The sequence below is a fragment of the Pinus tabuliformis genome, chromosome 8, assembly GCF_031772625.1.
Source record: "Pinus tabuliformis cultivar Carrire ecotype Pingquan chromosome 8, CPIR1, whole genome shotgun sequence".
NCBI lineage: Eukaryota > Viridiplantae > Streptophyta > Pinopsida > Pinales > Pinaceae > Pinus > Pinus tabuliformis.
In genome coordinates, this window is record NC_142294.1 from 848,832,793 (window position 1) to 848,847,938 (window position 15,146).

General features: G+C 42.2%; 1 protein-coding gene across 4 annotated transcripts in view; it reads right to left on the reverse strand.

Annotated features, from left to right (window-relative positions):
• Positions 1 to 15,146, reverse strand: part of MLH3 (MUTL protein homolog 3) — a 474,897-nt gene that overhangs the window by 1,596 nt on the left and 458,155 nt on the right. The window lies entirely within an intron of this gene.

The following is a 15,146-nucleotide window of genomic DNA, read 5'->3' on the forward strand; positions in this document are numbered from 1 at the left end:
GAGCTTCTAGTGAGAACGAAAGATAGTTTCTATCATATCCATTGGTGCTAGCAGCTTGGTGAAGAATGTATGCACATGCATATGTGAATGCTAGGCACTATATGGAATAATGCTAGTCCACTACTTATATTTACAAAGCCCAAGTATTGAGGATCCTCACATGCGAAGGTTCAAGGAGAAGGATCAATTCGATAGGGAACAATGGTTAGACTGGTTTTATGAAAGATACTCTATTGAAGAGGAATTGGCCAGCACATTGGGCCATCTCAATGTTGTGTACATGTAAATGACATATTTTGTACATCAGCTATTTTGTTTATAAAACCATTAATGCCCTGTCACTAAATTAGTTAAGGGTTTTTAAGAGTTGTTACTTACTCATATGAATTGTGAAAATTCTATCACTGCAACATCTGATTTACTTTTCCTACTTATTCTTCAATAAATTATTTATGAAATTCCTTCAATAAACATTAAAATAAATTCTGTTGCAAATATCACACCGTAATACAGAAACAAACACATGTACAAGAATCAACACATTGACACAGATATTTTGGACAACAGTCCCCGGAAAAACCCAATGTGGGAAAATCGGTGCAGCAAGGGAAGATTTTATTATTCAACAATTCTTCAGTACAACAAGGTGCCAAACTCGCTTAGCCACAGAGAAAAAAATTCTCCATCACTTCTCCTAGTCCCAGCGTCAACTTGGCTGACCTTTGCGTGGCTCCTAGACACTCTGCGTCAGCCCTGGGCCTCTCTGCGTCACCCATGCATGCCCTCTAGTGACTGCGCAGCGTCCTACTGCCTCTGTGTCTGCCTCTCCTGCCTCAACGTTGGTCTCCAGTGGCTAATCCCATCTCTTTGTCCCGTACTTGCTGCCTCCTCACTGCTCACTAGACCAATAGTTCGAATTTCTCAGCTAACCCCGCTCCAGAAATTGAACTCACTAGTCTCCCTCAGTGTGTTCTCCAAATGACCCTCAAGCCTCCTCTTATACTTTTCTCATTGACAAATCAACGGCCGAGATTAAGTCTCTAATCAACGGCAAAGAATAACTCTGGCTTGATCCATGACTTTTGGACCCTTCTAACACAATTTTATATTAATTCACATTAATATTTTATTTTCCCTAAGTTTAGACTTAGGGACTCCATTAAAACTATTAATTATTTTAATATCTCCCAAACTGTTTAGAATCTGCCCAAACCATTTCTGGGTATTGGAGATCTCATGTGCTTTAGCCTCTCCACCAATTTTCGTGGCTAGAGCACATCCGATGTTACCCCAAATCAACATTAATGAGTTCTCACTAAGTGGATATGAATTAGGTACATGCATTAATGGTTCGCCACTATGTTAGTGGAGAGGTGTTACTATGGGAGTCGTATTAGAAGCGGTCTTCCCCACTCACTTCTAAGAATACAATCTATTATCAATCAAAACATGTTAATTCTTGAGTATCATTTTACATGATGTCTTCCTTCATCTTTTAGGGTTTGTAGGTGCAATTCAACTAGAGTGCACAAGTGCCCCCAACCCTTCATCTTTCTCCTTGTTATTTCTTGCATTATAAATACTTTGGTATCAATGTTATCAGAACTGGACCAATAACTGAACTGGTTGATCCCAAAAGAGGGACCAATAAAAAACCAGAAACAAAAACTGGTCAACCAAAAGATACATAAAATCTTCAAATTTATATGTGTATGTGTGTAAATCCAAACCATTAGACACAAATATGCATTTCTCATGTATATAGTAAGTAAGGGTGCATATAACCAAAATAGCATCGAGTGAAGTCCATATGTGAGCCAAAAATGCATAAACAAAGATGATATCCAGGGGGTTGTTGACCTTTGAAGATTGGGAGACTAATCCGAGGGTCAAGAGTAGACAACCCCCTTCTTGGGGTACATGCACACTAAGGACCTTATCAGGTTCTCAGTGCTCAATTATGATATCATTTAACCCTCTTCCATACAATATTAGGGCCACATATGATCACTTTTCTTTCACTACTAGACATTCAACCATTTGGGATCATCACCTAAAACTAGCAATTTTTATTTTCAGTAAGTTTATCTTTAGCAGGGATGAACCCGAGATGACATGCGGCGATAATTGGGCATTGATTAGGTAGTGACATATCAATTTCCACTCCATTATTGCACGTTACCTTATCCCTAAGGTCCCTAATTACAAATGCACGTTCCCTTTCTTATTTTAGGAGACTACCTTATCCACTCACCTACCAGCCTTATCCTTTGAATTTCAATCTTATTTTTGGAGGTTTCTTGCTATTTATGAGTTAGGAATTGCATGAGGAAGTCTACACTTTAGTTAACTTATTTTCGACTCCACTTATATTTAGTCAACCCTATTTTAGATTCTCCCTCTCTACTTTAGGGTCTCCTATTCTAATTCAAGCTACTAGCTAATTAGGGAAACCACTTTTCTATTTTCTACTATGCATGAACTACAGAACCCCAACCTAGTGCGCATTGGTTCCCTCTCAAGGAGTGTTATATATATGTACTAATGTCAAAAGATAACACATGGAAGAGCTCATGAGTAATTCGAATTTGTCTTTTCAGCTACTTAGTCTTTTTTAGTGCAATTTCATTTTCTTTGCTTTCTTGTTATGCAATTGCTAGTGTAGTATTTTTTACACAATAGATATTGTGCTTGTGCTTAAAATCCAACATGGTATAAGAGCATTAGAGTGTGGTGGGGAGTACTAACATATCATTGCAGGTTTTACAAGTTTGAACAACCCAACAATCAATGTGGTTCTAACTCCATTTAATTACTTTGAGTGAAAACCAAAGGTCCTATTGTTACTACACAATAAGGGACTCTATAGGAACACTATGGGGACTGAAGTAGAGCCCAATTCAGTTGTAAAGAAGTCAAAGTACTCCAACATAATCGATAACACTATGAGATAATGTGTTTGTTTATCTCCCCTAATTTATTATTTCATGTAGAAGCACATGCAACTCCTCATGACATATGGACAAAATTGGAGGGATTGTTTGGCAAACAAGATAAGTTGAGAGGCCATTAGCAAGAGAATGAGCTAATCACTCTAGATCCCAACCATTTCAAGACCCTAGAGGAATTATTCTCTAGGTTCAAGACTTTGATGACTCAGGTAAAAGCTTGTGGCATAGACAGGAAAGAGGAACAACTTATCCTTAGTACTTTCTAAATTGGGTCATGAATATTCTATCTTTATCTCTTCGTTCCATACCATTTGACTCTCCATTGATAAAAATTGGAAGATGCCATCTATGTATAATTTTATTGATTCCTTGATACTTGAGTAGAATAAGCTCATTCACACGGGGGCCTTTAAGTCTTCCAATGCGCATGCGCTTACAGTGAAGGATGACAACAAGAAGAGCAAGCATAACACAAGGGATCATGGAGAAAGAATTGAGTCTTTGAACCCCAAGGGAGGAAAATCTAAGGAGAGAACAAACTGCAACTATTATAGATGATTTCATTCAGAGAGTTCTTGTATGGTGAAGGAAATCGATCTCATGACCAAAGTACTTCAGCAGCATAATCTAGATGTCAGATTTCCTGCGAACCTAACACTTGGTATTTAATTCCTAATAGAAATTTATTGAATAAACACAAAACTAGGTTCCTAATAAAATATTTACCAAAAGAAAATTTAAATAATCAATCACATGAAACAATGACACAAACAAATTTTTGCCTAACCAAATAAGTTCATCATTAAAATGACTCTAAGCCTACTTGGGCTCCCATCCTGCGATAATTGCCTAACTGAGAAAATATAGAATACAAAATAAACCTAGATTTGATCCAACAAATCTACCCTAGATCAATGCTCGATCTTCTTTGTAGATATGGATCTCCAGCCTCTTTGCACTTCCTCGGACTCGACACACTAGAGTATCACACTCCTCTTGAGGTTAGTGCTGTTGTATAATGTGTCTTCTCCTCCTCCTAAGGTTAGTGTTGTTGTATAGTGTGTTTTCTCCTCCTCCTCCTCAACCTTGCTTTTATAAATTTGAGCCAAAATCCTAATCCTAACCCCAATCCCAAAGTGATTGACGATTGAGATTAGATCCAACACACTTTAGATCAATGACTAAGATGAAAACTTATTCACTAAAGTAAATTACTCTACTTTTCCTAAGTTTCTTTTAGCTCAATAAGCTAACATATTAATGTGTGCTTTTTGCTAAGTTAGACTTAGGCTAAGTTACATCAGCCATTTGCTCACACTTGAGCAAGTGTTCTAAGGAGAATGTGGGCAACTTCTGCACGCCTAGACACAAGGATTGTGCAGAAGTAACTGCCAAAGCTACAAAAATTGACACTAGATGACTTCATCCCAAAAAGTCTCAAGAAGTCTAAAGACAACACACCAAAGGATCAAGGTATGGGTCATGTTTTGACTGTTATTGCTTCATCATCTAATAAATGGATTTTAGATTCGGGTTCCTCTAATCATATGGTTGCATCAAAGCATTCTTTTTCTTGTTTGGTACCTTGCACTAGTCCTACTATAATGATTTCTCCAACACCTCTTTCTAAGGGAGATCTCCGAGATGATTTTCAATACTCTTTGGATCATATTTCTAATCAACCTTTAGGATCTGATTTAAATGTCCATCAACAACCTATTGCAGATCTAGATTGCAAGCTATGGAGGGCACATTATACTTTACAGGTATCTAGTGAGCTAGTGGGTAATATTGCCAAGACAGAGAACTAGTTTTCAATTTTGTGGTACTCCACAAGCTCTCACTGTGATTGTAAGCAAGTATAATGTTCAAACAAAATCAAAATGCTTCTCATATGATGGCATAAGATAGATTTGAAGACAGATACATGATTTCATTGATCAACAACACAATCCTTCTTCATAGCAACTACATAGTAGACATAGTACACATTGTATTTTGAGGGAGGGTTTTCTTCCCAATAGGTGTCTTAGCTTACCCCAAGGAAGGGTTCCTGATTGGGATACCTTTCACAACGCATTCAAGAAGAGGTGGGCTACAACAATGGATGGAGGTCTCTGTGAAAATTTGGAAGCCCAAATCTCTACTGCAACAACTAGTTAAGTTCCTTTATTTGTTAATCAGTGAACAAATTATTTATTGCTTCTACAACAAATATAGAAACTGATACACTGCAGCCTTCACCAATTAAAATTATATGCGGAAACAAGTAACTGAGAAAGAAAGAAATACACAACACATTACACAATTATTTTTGGACAAATGTCCCTGGAAAAACCCAATGCGGGAAAACCGGTGCAACAACTGAGGGTTTGTATTATTAAGCAGTAGTTTTTTGAATACAATCTTTGGATGCCTTGCTGGCTATCCAGTACAGAGAATATGACTGACAAAAGATTAGTGAGAAATACCTCACACTATCACTGGCGATCTCGATTGATCCAACCACAGAATGGCTTGTCCCTTGCTGCCTCTGCACAGTCACTGCGTAGGCCCAACGTCACAACTTCTAGGGACAACGTCACCCCTTCTGCTGATCGATTTGCCTCTGAGACTTCGATTCTGTCCTCCCAGTCTCACACCCCGACTTCCAGCTTCAGAAATCGACCTCTCCAGCAAAAATACAGATCTCCTCAAGGCTCTGCACTGCCTCTGCGTCAGCCTACGCTGCCCAATGTAGCCTCTCCCGGATCTCTCTCTGCCTCCTCTGCTGAGTATTCCCGGATCAGGAGAAATCTCCAACTAGAACTATCCCTGCCCCTCACTGCAAGAAATCACTTCAAACTTCTCTCTGGCAACTGTTGTGCTGCTCTCTTCAGAAATTCGATCTCTGATCTCCCACTTGATGTGTTTTCCAAATGCCCATCAAGCCTCCTCTTATAATCCTTCTGTTGAGAACCAACAACCTAGATTAGATTATAATCAATGGCTCAAGATCATTTTGGCTTGATCGTCGTCTTCTTCTAGAAGTTTTCACTCACAGTTTGATTAATACCCTTTAATTATTTTAATTTCCTAAGTTTAGACTTAGGCACCCATTAAAATAATTAATTATTTTAATAAAACTGATTCTGGGTGGAATTTCCCAGAACAATTTCTCGGTATTGAGGAATACATGTGTCCAAGCCTCCCTGCAAATTTTGAGGCTTAGAGCACATCTGATTCTACCAAAAATCAACACTCCCTCTTAGCGAGGAATGTTCTCTAGTAATGCAACTTGATAAAGCATCACCCTTCTTTGTAACATCTCCCTTTGCGCCGCTGATGTCTGACATCGCTGCTCATCAACTACTGCACAATTGCTGCATCTGTACTGCTGCTGACATTGCCACTGCCAACACTGCATTTGTACTGCAACCCTCATAAGTTCTGCATCTGTGCTGCTGCTGACACTGCCACTGCCAACACTCCATCTGCACTGCAATCTTCTCCAACTGCTACTGCATCAACAATGGAAAAGCATCCAAAATTATTGAACAGGTGTTCAGTATGATGCATTTGTTTCTCGAGTTCTGACTGCTGCTAGTCTCTGCGTTGACCCTCTGAAGCCTTTGCGTTGCTGCTGACTCTGCTCTATGCCAATTGCATTGTTTCCAACTCTAGCTTTGCGTTGCTCAGTCTTTGGCGCTCCTAGCCACTGCAACTATCACTCTGACAATCCTCTGCACCAACTAACACTTGTTCATCCTGCTACTTCTGATCTGGGCTCTCATAGCAAGGTATTGATCCAAGAGTTGGACTCCTCAAGGATCCTACCCATCTGCAGTCCTTTCGAACTACGGTTCTAGATCATTCCACCTCTGGGAAATCATGGCAAACTCCTCCTCCTCGATCTATGCGGATGCAGCCTTCGGATCATGCTTCTCATCCTTGTCCTTCTTCTTGAGAGGACACTGTGTAGTGTAGTGACAAAGTTTGCCACACCGGAAGCACTTGATCTTCGAAACATCTTTCTTCTTCTTTCGCTGCTCCTATTGCCCCTTAGATGTGAGGGCTACATTCTCATCCTCCTCCTTCGGCTTCGACCCACTGCTGCTATTGTTACTATCAAGTTTGCACTTGACTAAGTCTCTCCGCATCTCTTCCTGCTGAAGAGCGGCCCACATCCCTTCCCAATCTGGCAATCTTTCTCTACTTAGGATGCTTTGGACAAACACTTGCCATTCTTCTGAGAATGAATTTAGGGCTAGCCTCACCATCTCGGTAGGCTGAGGTGTTGACCCCACATCTACGAACGAGTCTCGAATCTCCTGAAGCTTCGTTAGGAACGAATCAATGTGTTCCCCCTTCTGCATTTGCGTGGATCTCATCTTCTGCTCCAAGTACATCTTCCGCTACTTGGAAGATCCTTTGTATAGCGTTGCCAATGCTTCCCACATCTGTCGAGCAATATCCTTGTCGACAATGTGACATACTACGTGATCTCTCACTTCGTTGAGGATTAATCATTTGGCCTTTGCCATTTCAACCTTGTACTTCTTGAGTGGATATGGATACGTGGGTACAACTACCACACTGTCGACATAGGTTTTCAAATTGTGATCATCTAGAAGGCATGAGATACTTGCCTTCCAGATGACATAGTTCGATGCACCCTCCAACCGATCCTGATCTCGCAACCCATTAGCTACCATCTCTGCCAACGAACTGCCTCCTCTCTCCTCTGCGGTGCTGCTGGGTTGGCCTACACACTCCCAGATGCTGCTGCTCAACAAATGAGTTTTTAGACTTCTTGGCTGGAAGTCCTCTGAGGAAGAGTTCCCTCAACAATGTCTCTCTTCTTCCTTCTGACATTTTTCTGCCCCAACAACTGATGCAGAAAACTGCGTCACACTAGAAACCTCCTCTTCGCTGAAGCTTCTGCACTGCTCCCTCTGACACTGTCAAACTTCAATCTGGAAGTCTTACCTCTTTGTCGACTCACTCAAAGAGAGCCCTTCCTCGAAATTTTTTCCCTCCTGTCCTGGACTGCGCAATCCCTCTGGGGATTCGATTTGTTGCCTACGCAGCACTTCGACCCTCCTCCTCTTCAGCGCTGGGTTCTTTTGGCTCTGCTCTCTTGCTTCACCTGCAACTCTGATACCATGTGAAAATTTGGAAGCCCAAATTTCTACTGCAGCAACTGATTAAGTTCCTTCTATTTGTTAATTACTGAACAAATTATTTACTGCTTCCTACAACAAATATCGAAACTAATACACTGCAACCTTCACCAATTAAAATTATATGCGGAAACAAGTAATTGAGCAAGAAAGAAATACACAACACATTACACAATTATTTTTGGACAAATGTCCCCGGAAAAACCCAATGCGAGAAAACCAGTGCAGCAATTGAGGGTTTGTATTATTAAGCAGTAGTTTTCTGAATACAATCTCTGGATGCCCTGTTGGCTATCCAGTATAGAGAATATGACTAACAAAAGATTGGTGAGAAATACCTCACACTGTGATTGACGATCTCGACTGATCCAACCACAAAATGGCTTGTCCCTGGCTGCCTATGCGCAGTCACTGCATAGGTCCAACATCACAACTTCTAGGGACAACGTCACCCCTTCTGCTGATCGATTTGCCTCTGAGACTTTGATTCTGTCCTCTCGGTCTCACACCCCCGCTTTCGGATTCAGAGATCGACCTCTCTAGCAAAAATACGGATCTCCTCAAGGCTCTGCGTTGCCTCTGCTTTAGCTTAAGTTGCCTAGCGTAGCCTCTACGCTGCCTCTCCTAGATCTCTCTCTGCCTCCTCTGTTGTGTATTCCCAGATTAGGAGAAATATCCAACCGAAACTATCCCTACCCCTCACTGAAAGAAATGACTTCGAACTACTCTTCGGCAACTACTGCAGTTCTTTGTTTAGAAATTCAATCTCTGATCTCCCACTCGATGTGTTTTCTGAATGCCCATCAAGCCTCTTGTTATAATCCTTTTTTTGAGAATCAACGGCCTAGATTAGATTCTAATTAATGGCTCAAATCATTTTGGCTTGATCCTCGTCTTCTTCTAGAAGTTTCACCCACAGTTTGATTAATACCCTTTAATTATTTTAATTTCCTAAGTTTAGACTTAGGCACCCATTAAAAATAATTAATTATTTTAATAAAATTGATTTCGGGTGGAATTTCCCAAAACGATTTCTGGGTATTGTGGAATACATATGTCCAAGCCTCCCTGCAAATTTTGAGGCTTAGAGCACATCCGATGCTACCAGAAGTCAACAATCTCCTCCTTGAGAGATTCCTTGCAGTAACAAAGACTGTAAAGGAATTTACTCAAAGATTTGATAACCTCCTTAGAAAGGTCCTTGATAGATTTAAACCCTCTAATGATGCCACTCTTGATAGATACATTAGTTCTCTCCATGGACATTTGACTTGTGCCCTTAGAGATAAGAACCCTAATAACTTGGCAGAGGCTAAGAAGATCACTGCTGAAATTGAACAAAATCTGAATGTTGCAAGATCTGATTTATTCAATTATCCCAAGGTCAGGGAGTATTCTAAAACAAAGCCTAGATCTCAGGTTGAACCGGTTATGCAAGCCTTTTCCCAAAAGTTTGACAAGTTTACCAATGAAATAATTTAAAGTCAAAAGACTCTAATGAATAGATATGGATGATAGAGGGAGAGGGGATCAAGGCTGAATTTTCCTCCTAAAAATCAATTTAATAAGGACATGTCCTTCACTAGGAAGACCATTGAGGGAGACCATGCCACTCAACAAAGTGTTCCCAACAATATTGCCCCTACCAACCTGGTAAGACAAGAAGAGTCTCCTTATTGTCAATCTTCTGATGGACTCACCCTCAAGAAGATAATCCTTATAGTCAAGAAGAGGAGGAAGAAAATCCTAACCACTTGAATATAGTTGAAGATAGTGCACCCTTCAATATCTTGCTTGGGGATACATACTTCCACCCAGAGCTTAGCCAAGTCCATAATGTTATTACTACTAATCAAGTTGAGCTTGTGCTAGCTATTGAAAATGGTGGAAAATTTAAGGGTCTTCAATATTCTAGAAGGAATAATGACCAAGCTCAAGTGAGATCTAGTTTTGGAAATCCATCTCAAGGGAAGGACAATTCCCATGTGCAAACTCAAAATAAACCCAAACGAAAACCTAAAAATAACGATATTGCTTCGGATGTTGACATGGGTAATGTTTTGGCTAAGGTGAATGTGCAAGTCCTCCTTATAGATATGGCTAAGCTCCCTCTATAGACGAAGAAAATTAAGAAGGCTTTGGGTTTTGAAGATGAGCCTAATGATCCTCCTATTATTTTGTAGAATATGTGCTTTGATAAGAAAAATGAGGGTCATGAGCCTATCTTATTGGCCCCGGTGATAAATAACCTCATATTCCACAATTGCATGCTTGATTCAGGTGCCTCTGCTAATGTTATGCCATCAAAGGTCATGCATTAATTAGAAATGAACATCATCCAAGGCTATCCTTGTGCATGGTATCATTAAAGATGTGAAGGCATCTTTGGCAGCTAACAAAGATGTTGTTGTATTAATGGATATTGTGGTCATTGATGTGTTAGATGCCTAGGGCATGTATTGTCAAGAAAGTGGTGTGCTTCAATAGGTGGAAAATTGCAAATGGATCTATCATATACCACCATCCTTGAATCTGATGGGACACCATTCGTCTTCTATAGGGAACCTCAGTTGCATGATCATGTAGAGGACATTGAGCCATTCCCTTACCATGCCCATAATGACCATGTTGACATAATCAAAGCCCTAAAAGTTAAGAATCAAAAGCATCCTTGTGGGCATTCACATCCAATTAAGCCTCATGCTTCTCAAGGGGTCTTCCAAATCAAGAAGTCAAACTCGAGATCAACCATTCCCAAGAAGCAATGGGTCCAAAAACTTAAAGAGAGAATATCGAGTGGGTGATCTCATTTTGCTTGATAAAGACCTCATCCCTGTTAGAATCCATGGGAAAGTAGGTGTGGGATGCTTTTACATTGCCAAGCGTGATGGTGAACTTTTGCCTTCTCGAGTGAAAGGGAGAAACCTTACATTCTTTGATGGAAACTAACATACATTGATCATATGCATTGTAGTTTAGTTGCATTGCATCTTGTGTGATCATTCTAGCATCATTAATATCATGTTTCATGATAGAATAAATTGCATTTAGAATAGATTTTATTTTCAGTACAAATTTATTATCTTAAGGAAAAACGTAGATGATACCCTACACCCAATGCACATGCTCCCAAATAAGTTGATTGCAATGTGTAGGTTATAGGTCTGCGAGCCCAGGGATTGCTAGAGTTCTCATGAACTTCTCGTTCAAGCAATATGGATCATATGCTCTGTGGTGAGCTCATGTCCCCAAGTTGGAGCCAAATGTTACCCACCGAAATGGGTAACCCTATAGGAGAAAACTTTTCTCCTATTATTGATAGCCAGCTGGCCAACTATAGTAGCCCCTAACAACCACCACTCGTAGATGATATGCCATTATACCTCTGCCACTTGCATCAATGATATGTTTCTCACCCATCCGACATGAGCACATGGACAAAGGATGGCTTCCACTCAAAAGGTACTTTGGTAATTTTGCAACTGGGTGCTTGTCGTGTCCCTTCTCACAAACATTAGTCACAGGGTGCAACTAAACATTTTTGGCACAATTTTGACTTAGGAGGAGGACCCCACACTTCGACTTAGGAACTTCGGGGCAAATTCGACTTTATTTAGCAGCTAATGGGATGCCAGGGCCACCCACATGGGGGAATTCGAACTTGGCCATTCGATATGCTTGGAGGGAAATCGAATGGGTGGATGGAGGGGCCCACATGAGGCTAAGGAGGCCCAAGGGAATATAAGGAGGGATCATCTCTCATTTTGGACTATCTTCTACATTTGCAAACAAACACTCACTTGTATGCTTTGTTATTTAGCAAGTCTACCGGCTGTTTAGCCACGAATCTCTCATGCGGGAGATTCAACCTCTACTTCGGGGGACCATCCGTGCCCGCCCTAGGGAGGCTGTTCTACAGGAGTTTCAGGGAGTCAGGGGCAGCAACACACTTCAGTCATCAGCGCAGAGAGGGAAGTGCGTACTTCTGGGCATCCAGAAAACACACAGAGGGAGTTGAAGACCAGTAGGGGATTCTTTGCTTGTTGGGAGATCCGGGAGCTGAGGGAGCAACATAGTGTAGGCATTTTCGCTGGATTTTGCAGCTAGCTGAACCAGCACATCAGTCATTCGCATTTCTAAGCAGAGGAACAACGCAAAGGCCATCCAACAGAAATTCGTGGTGACTTGGGGAGCAACTGATCTTGGCCAAGAGTCATCCGGGTAGTTAGGAGTTGGATAGCAGAGGTAAATCTAGCATTTGGGAGGAGTTTGCAGAGGGATTTGCAGGCAGTTTCCAATAGGTCAAATCTGGCAGCCATAGTTGGGGAGAGGCTCCAAGGGGGATGAAAAACCAAAGTCAAAACCAACTAAATTCCCTTCTGAGTTTTTTCTAAGTTTTGTCCAAGGAGTCTGGGGTTAAAAGAACACAAATTTCTGGGCTGTTTTATTGCATTTTCTGGCCAGTCGAAGTTCAATAGTGCAATAGTTTTCTGGGGCAGTGCAGTGCAGATTGGTGCAGCAGCTGGGTAGCCTTCAACTCAGCCATTTTCCCACCTGGGGTTGGTCTTGCTTGTCCATTAGGACAAGCTCAAGTGCACCATTTCGATATATATTGTATTTTGCTTGCATAATTCTAATAATATGGCTCAACATTTCCATGGGTGTTTAATGTGTATTTCATTTTTATATTCTGTTGCATAGTTTTATTTGCTTTATATCACTTGTATTCCTATTTAGGAACATTACAATGGTATCCGAGCCTAGTTATTGGCTCAACTATGGGGATTGTCTCCTATGAGAGAAGGGCACTAGCAAAACATCAACTACCGTAGACAGAGGTACAAGCGCAGAGAAAGGGAGTTAGAGATTACTCCAGACACAGAGGACAGGGGGAAAACAATCACCAAGATGAGGAAATTGCAGAGCCTAAGAGCAGGGAGGAGATGGCTTTCAACAGCCTCCTAAGAGCCTTGAGTGACTTGGCCAAGGGGCAGAAAGACATGATAGAGGAGATCAAATCACAAAACAGAGAAAGGACCATGCCTAGAAAGGACCTCACTAGTAGCACAACGCCCTTCAATTAGTGTGCTGACTTAGGCTATACTACCTTCTTTCGTGCCAGTGGCACAAATCGAGCTTGCAAGGGAGGAAGACCCTCCTCATATGGGGAATTACTTCAAAGAGTGGCAATCTATGGATGAAGAGTTCAAAGAAGCCCTCTTCTTCAAAGATTACCGTAAGCTCAAGCAGAGTCAGAAGAACAAGGGGTACGGAAGACAAGGGACCCAGAACTATGAGTTGCAGAGAACCATAGGGAGGATGTATTTCCCTACTTTTGATGGCACTGCCAAGTGCATGGCTAGGGCTTGGGTTGAAAATATGGACACATACTTTCAACTCAATCGAATGACAGCAAGAAGCCGTTAAGATGGCCACACTGCACATGGAGGGAAAAACCCATGATTGGTGGTTTCATGGCTTGACCACCCTAGGGCATGCCCAAATAGTTTCTTATGAGAACTTCACCAGGAGGGTGGTGGAGTGATTTGATCAGAGGGATCCGAAGGCTTATTTCAGAGAGCTGACACAACTGCGCCAAAGAGGCAACCCAGAGCAATACTTTTCAGATTTTTTGCGGGTGTCAGCGATGGTCCCAGATCTATCTGAGGTAAGGAGGGTGTATACCTTCATTGAGGGCGTGCTTGAGCCCCTGCGTGGACTGGTGATGTCGCGCATACCCTCCACACTGTAGGAAGCAATCTTGTGTGCCAGATATATACAAGGGGCCATCCCCAAGACTAAAGCACCATTTCCTGCACGACCTTTCCCACAGAAGGGGCATGAGACTAGACCCCCACTGTTGAGGACCACATAGGGGAGGGGGCAGTTAGATGAGGAGACACGGAAGGACCTCTGGAGGAGGAAGCTGTGCTTCACATGCAAAGAGCCCTGGGCACTTGGCCATAAGTGCACTGTAGGTAGATCAGACTACATTGAGGTCTTTTCTAACAGTGACCAAGAGGATGAGGTGGAGCAGGATTGCGGTGGGACAGATGGAGAGAGTCCGGCAGACAGAGGGCCACCACCACCACCTCCACACGGAGGGGCATCTCTTGCCCTAGCAAGAGGAGTCCTTGCTTCTTTATGCGGGATTCCTAAGTTACTGACATTGAGGATCAAAGGCATTGTACGGGGACAGAGGGTGTCAGTGCTGGTGGACAGTGGGGCTACCACAATTTCATAGATGCCCAGTTGGTCCAGAGGAGGGGCCTCACCACAACAGAGTTCGAGGGTTTCTTAGTCCTAGTGCTAGGTGACTGTACCATCCAGTGCACTAGATATGTGACCTCCTTGACAGTAGTTATGGGGAACTACTTGATGACGAACCACTTCTTTGTGGTCAATGTGCCAGGCACCAATGTGGTGATGGGTGTCCAATGGCTGTATTCCCTTGGGCGAGTCACGATGGATTGGAGGAAACCAGAGATGGAGTTCATTGGGCCAGATGGAAAACTGGTAGTCTTGAGAGGCATGCAGTCTTACCCACCTCAGACAATTTCGGCCCACAGGATGGAGGCAGACCTATGACATGGGGACATTGCATGGGTAGTTGAGTTGAGGATCTCAGAGGCTAGGGGACAGGCGCAGCCACCAACAAAAAACATACAGACTTTGCTGGACAGGTATGCAGTAGTCTTTGGGGACATTCCACCAGGGCACAAATAGATAGAGGATTTGAGCACACCAATTAGTTGGAGTCGGGTGTACAGGCAGTGATCACTACTCATAGACATCCCAAAGCCTATAAGGACGAGAAAGAGAAGGCCATCTAGGAGCTGCTTGCATTGGGCCATATCAAGCCAAGTTCTAGTCCTTTCGCTTCTTCGGTGGTGCTGGTGAAGAAGAAGGATGGAACCCTTTGGATGTGCATTGACTACCGGGCCCTCAACCGGAAGACTCTAAAGAACCGGTACCCTATTCCCCGCATTGACGAGTTGATGGATGAGCTTAGCGGAGCCAAGTACTTCTCTAA